Here is a 12,963-nt window from a genome sequence, read left to right as displayed (position 1 = left end):
GATATGTAAATTAAAGATTTTGGACATGAGAAACCATATGTCCACCCTGAAGGAGGCTAAATTGGGACAGGAAAGAAGAAGATGAAACAGGTCAGCGAGAGGGGATTTACAGGACCAGCAAGAATCATTACTAGTGTGTGAAGATTTAGCTATTAATAGGGGAGTAAAATATAATCTATGATATAGAAAAAACATAGATTGAGCGGTAGAGGTGGATCTAGAAATGTTTAATGATCTTGCCCAAATCTTGTTCCAAAAGTTGAAGTTCCACACACAACCCAAATCCGCTTCCCAGGTAAGTTCCAAATTTGTTTTAGAGTGGGCAGGATCTGGGATGGAAAGGTGTTTATAAACCAAGGAAGCCTTTGGAAACAGCACCAATATTTATTTTAATGGATCAGCTAAAGGTGGGGTAGGGTCAGAAGAGAAGGAGTAGAAGACGTCCACAATTATCTCCATAAGAGTTGAGAACTTCTGCCAAAAAGAACGTGGGCAATTGAAACTATCTTGAAATTGAGGGAAAGAAAAAGGGATCATACCACCAAACATATCTCTGACCCAAACTACTCCCCACAGTCTCCAAGATTTCTTATATAAGGGTCTATTGTTAATAGTAATAAGACGATTGCACCAAAGAGGAGATCGCAAGAAAGATTCTCTAGTAGATATCCTTGGTTGACAATGATGTTTTATTAAAGAACATGTGTGGCAAAATAATGGAAGAGACGTGATGTTTGCCTTTGCAGTAAAGGTAAGAATTTCCTTTACAGAGAAAGGAGCGAGCAAAGATCGTTCCACTTTAACCCCTAAGGGTGTGTAGGGGGTGATGTCTGTAAGAAGCCATTAAGATGCCTGCTTCAGGCAAAAAGTACTATGATAGAGTCGAAAGTCAGGCAATTTTACTCCTCCAATAGCTTTTGTTTTTTCAGAAATTTCAAGGAAATTCTAGGTTTCTTACCGTGCCATAAGAATTTAGTGAGAAAGGAGTCAAATCTTTTTTAATATATGGAAGCAATATGGAGGGGTATCATTGAAAGAATATATGATTAAATAGGAGTAATCGTCATTCTAATAGAATCAAGATGGCCCCACCATGAGAGGAAAAGAGGGTTCTAGGAGGAAAGAAGTTTAGATATACGGTCCAGGGCATCCTTCATATAGATTTTAAATGAGTTTATATTGGAATTATTAAACCAAATTCTTAAATATTAAATTTTCAAGTTATTCCATCGTAAACCAGTCAAATTAAAATGCTGCTTGAACTAGAATTTGGTAATAAGCAAGATTTCTGCCTTACCAGGATTAATTTTATACCAATAAATCAGAGAAATATTAGAGAATTCTTGCAATAAAGAGGGAATAGAGATTTCAGGATTGGAAATAAAGAGCAAAATATAATCTGCATAAACTGACAATTTCAAATGGGAATCCCCATAAGTAAATCCAGAGGTAGAAGAATTTTGATGGATACAAGACAAAAGGGGTTCAATAGACAGAAAAAATAAAAGAGAGAATAGGGGACATCCGTGGCGAACCCCCCTACAGTGGAAAAAATTGAGAGATAAAGCAATTAATTAAAACAGAGGAACTAGGGGATGAATAAAGTAAAGAAATAAATTTAGGACCAAACCATGCCTGTTAGGGTTTTTAATTTAAAAAAAACCAGTTGACTCTATCAAATGCCTTCTCCCCATCAATAGAAAGAGGGTAAGTAAGTAGAAGCTTTATGTAGGACATTTAAAATAAGTCGAGAATTATCAGAAGTTAATCTACCTTTAACGAAGCTGCATTGTTCTGGGTCTATTACAGATGGCAAAAAAGGTTTGAGTCGTAGCACAAGAATTTTTCAAAGATTTTGTAATCAATGTTTACGAGGGAAATAGGACAATAATTCTTACAAAATTTTGTATCTCGCCCTTCCTTATGGATTAAGCATATTGTAGCTTCTAAAAAAGAACCATCTGCCTTACCAGTGTTAGTAAAGTGTTGGAAGAGATGCAGGAGTTTAGGGAGTAACACGTTTGAAAAGTAAATTAAAATTCTATCGAAAATTCATCTGAACCAGGAGTTTTCTCTTTTTTAAGTGAATTTAGAGATTTAGATATTTCCATACTTGAAAGATCTTACTCAAGAGAATTTAAATCAAGATTTCTAAGGTCAGAAGGAGTAACTTGGGCAAGATAAGTATCAATTAGAGAAGCAGATGCAGGGGATTCCTGCAAACATAAGGATTTATAAAATTTCACAAGTTCTTCTAAAATATCTTGTTCTTAAAAAATATATTTTCCCTCTGGAGTTTGAATGGACTCAATGAACACACGCTCTTTTCGAGTTAATTAGCCAAAGGCTTTTCTACTTTATTTCGTCCGCCATCATAACGGGCACTAGTACGTAGAAGGACAGATAAAGTATTATGCACGGACAAGTTCCTGTAAATTAGAGCTAGAGGAGGAAGAATAAAAATGGATGTTCTAAACATTTAATGTTAGCTATTAAGCTATTATGTTGAATAAAGGATTTAATCTTTATTTTGGAGACAACATTTATAGTGAATCATCAAGCATGAGCCTTAAATGTGTCCCATATCAATGAAGGAGAAACATTTGGATCATTTAGTAGAAACATTCCTTCAGCAAAAAAGATGAAGGAAGAGGAAAACGTTGGATCTGGTAGGAGAAAGTTATGGAACCTCCATCTAGACAATCTGGGTTGTGATCAGAACAATACAAGATCAGAACTTACAATAGGTTCAATTGAAGAAGAGATGAGATTCTGGGATAAATGTTTGGAGAGAAAAATGTATTCTAACCATGTAAGAGAGCCATGGGTAGGGGAGAAAACAGAGAATTCTGTGGCATCTAAGTTACATAAACGCCAAGCATCAATAAGGTGTGTCTGAGAGATTGTGTTATGAAATTGCTTATGAGCTTTGTGAGGGATAAAACAAACTTTGGATTTGCGTTCTATAAATGGATCCATAATTCGGTTACAATCACCTCCTAGAATAAAAAAATCATTTTTACATTAGATACATTTTTTTTAATATTGGGCCAAAAGGAGTAGTTTGGTCGACTCAGATCATAAACATTAAAATACAGTCAAATATATATTATTGATAAGTAACTTAGCTAATAACCATTGACCTTCCAAGCCTACATCTTGAGAAACAACAGAACAGTTTAACCTTTTGTGACATAGAATAATTACACCATTTTTCTCATTGGAGGTAGGAGAAACAAGGACTAAGCCAACACAACTAAGCTTGAGCTTCAAAGCCTCCAATTCCGTCAAATGAGTTTCCTGTAATAAAACTAAATCTGGATTATAGGAGGCTAAATGAGAAAGTATTCTCTGCCTTTTAATGGGATTAATAAAACCTTTCACATTCCAGGATACAACTCTGAATGTGGATAAATTGAACAATATATGAAGCAACACGATCATCAGCAATAGACAAAGAGAAATAGAACACCAAGAAAGGGAAAGAGAAAAGAAAAATGAAGGATGATATTGAAGTAAAAGAGGAAAAAGGAATGGGTGATAGGAAGGTCACTAAGAGAAGACAGTACATGTCAACCACTGAAAAAATATATAGCTGCAAATGAAAGTAAAAGAGGACTGACAACTGTAATACGTACCTTCCGGGGAAAACAGGAAGAAAAATACAAGGAGTGGTGACACATGAGTGAAGACGACACACCCAATCAGGGAAAACACACCACAATCGAGCACCATACAAGAAGAGCAGGAAATGGATAAATAAGAAATCCCAATAGAAAAATCTGTAAGAATATGAAGGAGAAGAGAAAAAATAAAAAGAATTAAGTTAACATGTTATGAGGCAATTATTAAAAGCAACCTCCAAGAAAACATAGCAAATGAATCTGCGTAGACCAAAGAGATACAATAGGAGAGACCAAAATGAAAATCTGTAAGATAATGAAGGAAAAAAATTAAGTTAACATGTTATAAGGCCAATATTAAAAACAACCTATAATAGAAGATGCCAAATGAAACAACGTAGACTAAACATGAATACGATAAGAAAGAGACACATCAACGTATAGAATGGAGTGTGATTGGATACATTTTCTCAGGTCTATCGGATCTTCAAAAGTAGAGGTTCTATATTGAAAAATGTAACCTAAACAGGCAAGGGTGAAATAACCCATATCTTGCACTCAGTGAGCGTAAAGCAGGACGAAGATCAAGAAATTCCTTCCGATGTTTGGCTGTTGCTTAAGAGACGTTTTGTGGGATAAATAATCTGGAGCCAGACCACACAGGTTGCTTTTTGAGTTTAGCTCTATTCTAGACTTGTAGGAAGTCAGTAAATTTCAGAAATAGACGAATCACTCCCCGTGGCTTGGAGGGAGCAGATGAAGAGGACAAACAAGGGCCCGGTCTATGAGCACATTCAATATTGAGGTTTGTAACTGCAGGAAGGTCAAGAAGCTTTGGAAGAAATGTGGTGAAGAAATTAACAGGGTCATCACCTTCCAAGCCTTCCGGAAAACCATACAGGCAAAGGTTATTGCATCTATTTCTATTTTCAAGATCTTCAGCACATTTCTTGAACAGGAGGACCTCCTGCTCTATGATGACAACCTTGCGGATACGTCCTGTAAGTCATCAACATGCTGTTCCACCACAAATAGCCGAGTTTCCATAGACAACCATTTAGTATCTAGGACTTGCAGACGGGAGTTTGTTTCCTCAATAAATGGATATAGAGAATGTATTTACTCCAGAAAACTGTCCAAAGGTACAGAAGAAACAGATTTTGGTGGAGAAGAAGGATCCTGTTTAAGACATTTATTGGTAGAAGATGGAGTTTGTAGTTTGATTGAAGCGGTTTGGCGAAGCCACCAGTCCCGATCAACTAGATTGTGCCATCCTGCCGGCACTCTGTAGAGAGGAGCTAGTATGTGAGGAGTCAGATGCACGAACGTGAACTGTAGACTTCTTGTTGGTAAAAAGCAGTTTTTTACTCCTACCCATAAGTTAAAAGCAGATGAAAATCTGTAAGAATAAAAGGAGTATCTAGCCTGTATTGTAAATTTGTTAGTCTCAATCCAAAAATAATATTGTATAAGATAAAGGCTGCAGAGCAAACGTATTCAAAAACATTTTTACGAGGAAAAGAAAAAATCAGTAATTCACTGGAACACAGCCAAGTATATTTGAGGAAGATGAGGTGAAAAAAGGAGAAGTCAAGAATAGTACTTGCACAAAAAATACAAAATTCTACAGCCTCTGCACTCCACTTGTCCAAAATGGAAGGAGAAGGTAAGTAGAAACATAATTATGCAGGAAACAACAGGTACTGCATATTATGCTGAGAGTCTCTTGGAGTGTAATGTCTCTGAGGATAAGAACGCCATTGCAAGAAAAACAAAATGGCTTCAGTTTATGAGGAAATATAGATTTTCCAAGTTTTCTTGTAACAGGGGAAAAGAAGAACCATACCGGTATGCAGACCTGTACAGTAGGGCATCCGAAGAGTAGGACTCCCTTTCGATAATAAAAAGGCGCTAGGGCCACGAAAATCACCGCAGCATTACCCGTCACAGCACGGAGCTCTGATCTAGGCAGCCATCTTGATTGGCGCAGCACGCGCTACCCCCTCGTTTTATCTCTAAAATTGATGATCCACATAGATATGTGAGATGTAGTTGAAAAGTGCAACATATGGAAAACTGACAATTTTGTACCTTTATGAAGCATGTCGTAAGGGGATGTTGTCTCTATCATCAAAAATCGGGCGTTTACGCTTGAACATTAAATTCCTCCAAATGTTATTTAATTCTCTTCCCCGGGTTAAGAAACACTTTTTACGGCCTCAGAGTGAGTAAATTGTCCATTTTCAATCACTTTTACCCATTCCACAAATCTTGCATTTGGGGCCCCAAAAAGCACAAAAATTACTTTAAGCATGCTCAATCTATCTGTAAAAGTGATGATTCGAATGCATATATGAGATGTAATTAAGAGATACACCATTTAAAAATTGACCAATTTTTACCTTTCTGAAGCATGTCGTAAGGGGGGAATGTTATCTCTTTTATCAAAAATCGAGTATTTTCGCTTGAACATTAAATGCCTCCAAACGTTATTTCATTCATTTCCCGGGGCGAAGAAACACGTTTTAAGCCTAAGAGTGAGTAAATTGGCTATTTTATTCACTTTTACCCATTACACAAATCTTACATTAAGGGCCCCTGGAAGCAGTAAAATCATTTTAAACAAGCTCAATCTATTTGTAAAAGTAATGTTACGCATACATATGTGAGATGTAGTTGAGAGAAGCACCATTTGAAAACAGACTAATTATTACCTTTCTGAAGCATGTCGTAAGGAGGTGTTATCTCTTTCATCATAAATGGGCATTTTTGCTTGAATGTCAAATGCCTCCAAATGGTATTTAATTCACTTCCTGGGGTGAACAAACACTTTTCGAAGGCTCAGAGGGAGTAAACTGGCTATTTTCATTCACTTTTACCCATTAAACAAATCTTGCGTTTATACCCCCTGGAAAACATGAAAAACGCTTTTTAAACATGCTCATTTTATTTCTAAAAGTGATGATCCACATACAAATGTGAGATGAAAGATGCAAAATTTGAAAAAGGACTATTTTTTTACCTTTCTGAAGCATGTAGTCAGGGGGCTGTTATGATTATCTCTTTCATCAAAATTCGGGCATTTTTGCTTGAACATTAAATGCCTCCAAATGTTATTTAATTCACTTCCCAGGGTTAAGAAGCACTTTTTAACCCCTTCGCTGCTAGGCCTTTTCCCCTCCTGTGCTAAGCCTTTTTTGGGCTATTTGGGATAGTCCGCGCTTAGGCCCCTGTAACTTTTTGACCACAGTAGGTATCCACGCCAAATTTGCGTCCTTTTCTTCCAACATCATGGGGATTGTAAAGGTACCCTGGGTTTGTGGATTCTCCTAGAGGGTTCCCAGAAATTAGTCAAAATACAGCAACATTTTGTTTTTTGTGTGAAAAATGGGGAAAAGTGGCTGCAAATGAAAGCGTCTGGGTTTTTCTCTGCAAATGATATCAAAAAAGGGTTTGTGGGGCTGAAATCACCATTTCTCCAGCTTTTAGGGAATGACAGATTTTTGACAGAAATCCAACATTTTTTACACAGTTTTGACATTTTTCTGGGACATACCCTATTTTTGCTATTTTTTGTGCTTTCAACCTCCTTCCAGATAATGGTAGAAATGGGTAGAAAAGCAATAATGGATCCTGGAAAGCTATAGACAAAATTCTGAATTCAGCAAGGGGTCATTTGTGTAGATCCATCAAGGTGTCTTTATAGAAACTAACAGGTAAATATAGGAAAAATTAAAAATGTGTTGAAAAAAGCAGCCTTGTGAGTCAACGTTTTTACCTGTAACTTCTTCTAATTATGACATCTCTTTGAAAGCAATGTACCGTTACATCCGGTGGACCTTCCTGGTTGTGGGGATATATAGGTCTTGTAGGTTCACCAAGAGCCCAACGAACCCAGAGTAAAAAACTGAGCAGCATTTTGTAATGTTTTTTTTTTGTTCCGGGTATATAGCAATTATTGTGGGAAAATGTATACATGGAAAAATCGGTATGAAAGACACCTATGTATTTCTGAAATGGGAACAAATTACAGAGTTTAGAAACAGTGAATATTTGCACATTTTCGAAATTGGGAATACTCATACTTGCATGACAATTATTGGTCATTTTTCAAAATTATTTTTTTTTTACGCAATGTCTTTCATTTGGAAGGGAGAAATGCATCAAAAATCAATAGTTAATAACAGTTGCTTTACAAAGCTGAACTACCCTAAGTCTCCCGATAAAAATGGTATCTCACTTGTGTGGGTAGGCATAGTGCCCACAACAGGAAGTGGCTCAAAACCTAAGGTGAACACACCACATTTTCACACTGAAAATTTACACATTTTTTGCGAAGAGTCTAGTTGTAGTTTTTGAACCCTAGCCCTGCCGGCACCTAGGGAAACCTAGCAAACATATACATTTTTGAAAACTAGACACCCAGGGGAATCCAGGATGGGGTGACTTGACTGCCTCCCACCATGGTCTGTTACCCAGAATCCCTTGCAAACGTAAAAAATTTACAAAAAAACACATTTTCCCCACATTTCTGTGATGGAAAGTTCTGGAATCTGCGTGGATCCACAAATTTCCACCCACCCCGCGTTCCCCAAAGTCCTACGAGAAAAATGGTACCTCACTTGTGCGGGTCGGCCTAGTGCCCGTGACAGGAAACGGCGCAATGTGGTCACACCTCAATTTTGCAGTGAAAAATGACCCTTTTTTGGCAAAGTGACTAGCTATAGTTTTTTAACTCTAGCCCTGCCGGCACCTAGGGAAACCTAGCAAACCTATATATTTTTGAAAACTAGACACCCAGGGGAATCCAGGATGGGGTGACTTGACTGCCTCCCACCATGGTCTGTTACCCAGAATCCCTTGCAAACGTAAAAAAGTGACAAAAAAAACAAATTTTCCCCACATTTCTGTGATGGAAAGTCCTGGAATCTGCGTGGATCCACAAATTTCCACCCACCCCGTGTTCCCCAATGTCCTACGAGAAAAATGGTACCTCACTTGTGCGGGTCGGCCTTGTGCCCGCGACAGGAAACGGCGCAAAACGCAGCGTGGTCACACCTCAATTTTGCAGTGAAAAATGACCCTTTTTTGGCAAAGTGACTAGCTGTAGTTTTTGAACCCTAGCCCTGCCGGCACCTAGGGAAACCTAGCAAACCTATACATTTTTGAAAACTAGACACCCAGAAGAATCCAGGATGGGGTGACGTGACTGCCTCCCACCATGGTCTGTTACCCATAATCGCTAGCAAACGTAAAAAAGTGACAAAAAAACCACATTTTCCCCATATTTCTGTGATGGAAAGTTCTGGAATCTGCGTGGATCCACAAATTTCCACCCACCCCGCGTTCCCCAAAGTCCTACGAGAAAAATGGTACCTCACTTGTGCGGGTCGGCCTAGTGCCCACGAAAAGAAACAGCGCAAAACGCAACGTGGTTACACCTCAATTTTGCAGTGAAAAATGACAATTTTTTGGCAAAGTGACTAGCTGTAGTTTTTTTAACCCTAGCCCTGCCGGCACCTAGGGAAACCTAGCAAACCTATACATTTTTGAAAAGTAGACACTCAGGGGAATCCAGGATGGGGTGACTTGACTGCCTCCCACCATGGTCTGTTACCCAGAATCCCTTGCAAACGTAAAAAAGTGACAAAAAAAACAAATTTTCCCCACATTTCTGTGATGGAAAGTCCTGGAATCTGCGTGGATCCACAAATTTCCACCCACCCCGTGTTCCCCAATGTCCTACGAGAAAAATGGTACCTCACTTGTGCGGGTCGGCCTTGTGCCCGCGACAGGAAACGGCGCAAAACGCAGCGTGGTCACACCTCAATTTTGCAGTGAAAAATGACCCTTTTTTGGCAAAGTGACTAGCTGTAGTTTTTGAACCCTAGCCCTGCCGGCACCTAGGGAAACCTAGCAAACCTATACATTTTTGAAAACTAGACACCCAGAAGAATCCAGGATGGGGTGACTTGACTGCCTCCCACCATGGTCTGTTACCCATAATCGCTAGCAAACGTAAAAAAGTGACAAAAAACCCACATTTTCCCCATATTTCTGTGATGGAAAGTTCTGGAATCTGCGTGGATCCACAAATTTCCACCCACCCCGCGTTCCCCAAAGTCCTATGAGAAAAATGGTACCTCACTTGTGCGGGTCGGCCTAGTGCCCACGAAAAGAAACAGCGCAAAACGCAACGTGGTTACACCTCAATTTTGCAGTGAAAAATGACAATTTTTTGGCAAAGTGACTAGCTGTAGTTTTTTTAACCCTAGCCCTGCCGGCACCTAGGGAAACCTAGCAAACCTATACATTTTTGAAAGTAGACACTCAGGGGAATCCAGGATGGGGTGTCTTGAGTGCCTCCGACCATGGTCTGTTACCTAGAATCCCTTGCAAACGTAAAAAAATGTCAAAAAATACACATTTTCCCACATTTCTGTGATGGAAAGCTCTGGAATCTGCGTGGATCCACAAATTTCCACCCACCCCGCGTTCCCCAAAGTCCTACGAGAAAAATGGTACCTCATTGTGCGGGTCGGCCTAGTGCCCGTGACAGGAAACGGCGCAAAACGCAACGTGGTCACACCATAATTTTGCAGTGAAAAATGACCCTTTTTTGGCAAAGTGACTAGCTGTAGTTTTTTAACCCTAGTTCTGCCGGCACATAGGGAAACCTACCAAACCCACGCATTTCTGAAAACTAGACACCCGGCGGCCTCCAGGGAGGTATGGCTTGCGTGGATCCCCCAACGTTTCCTTACCCAGAATCCCCTGCAAACCTCAATTTTAGCTGAAAAAATCACTTTTTCACACATTTTGGTGTGGGAAAGTTGTGGCATCACCGGGCTCACACAAATTTACCACCACCCAGCATTCCCCCAGGTCTCCCTGAGGAAATATGAATTTTGTGATCAGTTATGTCCCCTATCGTAGACCCCAACGGCTCCATGTACATGCTATACGTACATGTATGTTCCCTCCTGCTCCAGTTTTGAAGACGCAAATATATGTGCGTCCACCGTCAACATGTCCTCTTTCAGATCCACCATGAATGGGTCAGATATTCCTTTCCTAAGTATGAAAGGCCACCGACTTTATGTGGTTCACTTTCCACATTTTTACAGATTCAGGCGAGTAGGCCCGAATTCTGTCACCAAGCCTTTTCTGCCTTCTGCCTCTGAAAGCTCCAGTCTGAGCCTGCATCTGTGACCATGAACTTTGTCTCACTTCCTGCGCGGCTAACGGTGCCTGATCCAGCCCGTAGCCTGCCAAAAAACTGTATTTCACCTTCAAGATTATCTCCTCCGCCCCTCATCCGACGCATTCCTGTCTAGTAGTTTAGGTAAACATTCCTCCAGCTACCGTGCACAGGGCCAGGCCTCGCTGCCCTCATGCAAGTAATTCATAGCCCCGTCACCATGGAATATTCCTACCCCCTCGCATCTAGTGTAGACACTTAGACGCTTGTACACGCACTAGTCAGTATAGTCAGTATAGAATAAGATTCTATCCTAAGAAACCTCTCTTTTTGGATAACACAGTTCTTTAAACATAGGATATTAGATATGATTTGGGATTAGGTTGACATAACCCCAGACTTCTGTCTCCACATGTAGAGCTAAATGTCAAGTCCCTTTCTCCCTCTAGTTGCACGTCAATCACACGTCATGCGGCTGCGCACGCATCTCTGCCAAATATTTCTGCTGACATTGCAGGATTCTCTTATGGATCCACCCGCGTATGACATCATGTATGATGACGTTGTCTAGTTACGCCTATTCTAGTTACGCATGCATAGTTTATTTTTCTTATCAGTTGATACGCCTACTGCATCTGTTTTACTGTAATGCCTTTTCTATAAAAATGATTACCTGTCAATAATATATGTTCCTTCCTTCCTGAACTTTCGTGGTGATGGAATAGGAGGCCCACAATTCGAATTGTGTTCCTTTGTATAGGAATAAAGCCTTTTTAAAACCTCTAATACCACGGATTCTGCCTCTCATTTAATGAGTTATTCTTAATAGACTTTACCGCATAAAAAATAGTACCGGTAACGAAATATTTACCACATAAATTGGCGCCCGAACAGGGACACTTTCTCATCTCACGCGCCGGCGGTGCGTTGCAGGCCCGGTCTCCTGCCACAGCTGAACGGACAAAAACGCGTATCCGCAGGATTTCCTGTATCTCCCTCCGGCCAAGCGGGGACGACTGAGGCTGCGATCAACACCCAGACGAGGCGGTGAGAAGTGCGAAGTATCCCGACCAGAGCCTAGCTGAGAGAGCAAGATCCGAGGTATACAAGAGACCCGCCAGGTTCCGAAGTTCGGAGTCCAGTCGAGTCCAGTCCGGTCCAGTCCAGTTTCAGTTCCGTTCCGAGGCCTTCCGTTCCGAGCTACCCGGTGAGTACCATTACCGGGGAGGCATTTAACGTGCACATAGTCTGTGCCGGTCAAGACGGGTTTGGGTACACAAATCCGGTCTGCACTGTTTTAGCAGTGTATCTGTACTGTTTAGCAGTATATATAGTATGTTTTGCATATAAATAAGTATTATCTAGTGTCAGTATAATGTCAGTAACTAGTTTTCTATTAGTTATCATTGTTCATAAAACTGTTAAGTGTTAAATGTTTTAAATACGTTCTATATACTGTGGTGTGAATGACTGTTCATTATTGTGTTTTCTTGTATAAAGTGTGTTCTAGTAATAAGGTTTAAAAATGCCGCTCTTCTCGAAACTAAGACAGATCAAAACTAGAAAAGGGGTACTCGAAGAAGCTGTTCCCATCCCACCGAGGGACACTCCAGGGTACTTTATGTATCATAAGCATGGCCTAGATGCCGTATTATTTCTTGATTTATGGGTAGACTACACCAAAGAATTACCAGAGAGTCAGAGATGGCCCGCAGCGGGGACCTGGGATGCAGATTGCATCATGAGAGTAGAAGAAGAATTATGGAAAAAGAAAGCCAGACAGTCACAGAAAGATGCCATTGAGTTATGGCGTAAAGAATCGTATAGACGTACGGAAAAAGCACTTAGACAGGAAGATAAGAGTAAGGAGAATTCAAATAAAGTCCGAGAAAATCTGTTAATTGAGGAAGGTACCCGAGTAAAATCAGAACAAATAGATAGACAAAGAAACGCCCTTATGAATGGTATGTATCCACTTTTGGCCGAAGGGTTACCTAAGCCTACTCCGGAAATACCAAAAGACTTGCCACCTCCATTGTTTCCAATAAAAGCACACCCCAAGGGGCATCCTAGAACCGCAGAAGATGTTTTCCTTTCCTCCTATTTAGATGACGCAGCTCCCGAGTATGCTAATACCGC

This window comes from Triturus cristatus, chromosome 3_2, assembly GCF_964204655.1.
Source record: "Triturus cristatus chromosome 3_2, aTriCri1.1, whole genome shotgun sequence".
NCBI classification, from domain to species: Eukaryota; Metazoa; Chordata; class Amphibia; order Caudata; family Salamandridae; genus Triturus; species Triturus cristatus.
The sequence above is the reverse complement of the archived record's forward strand: the minus strand, read 5'-3'. Positions refer to the sequence as shown.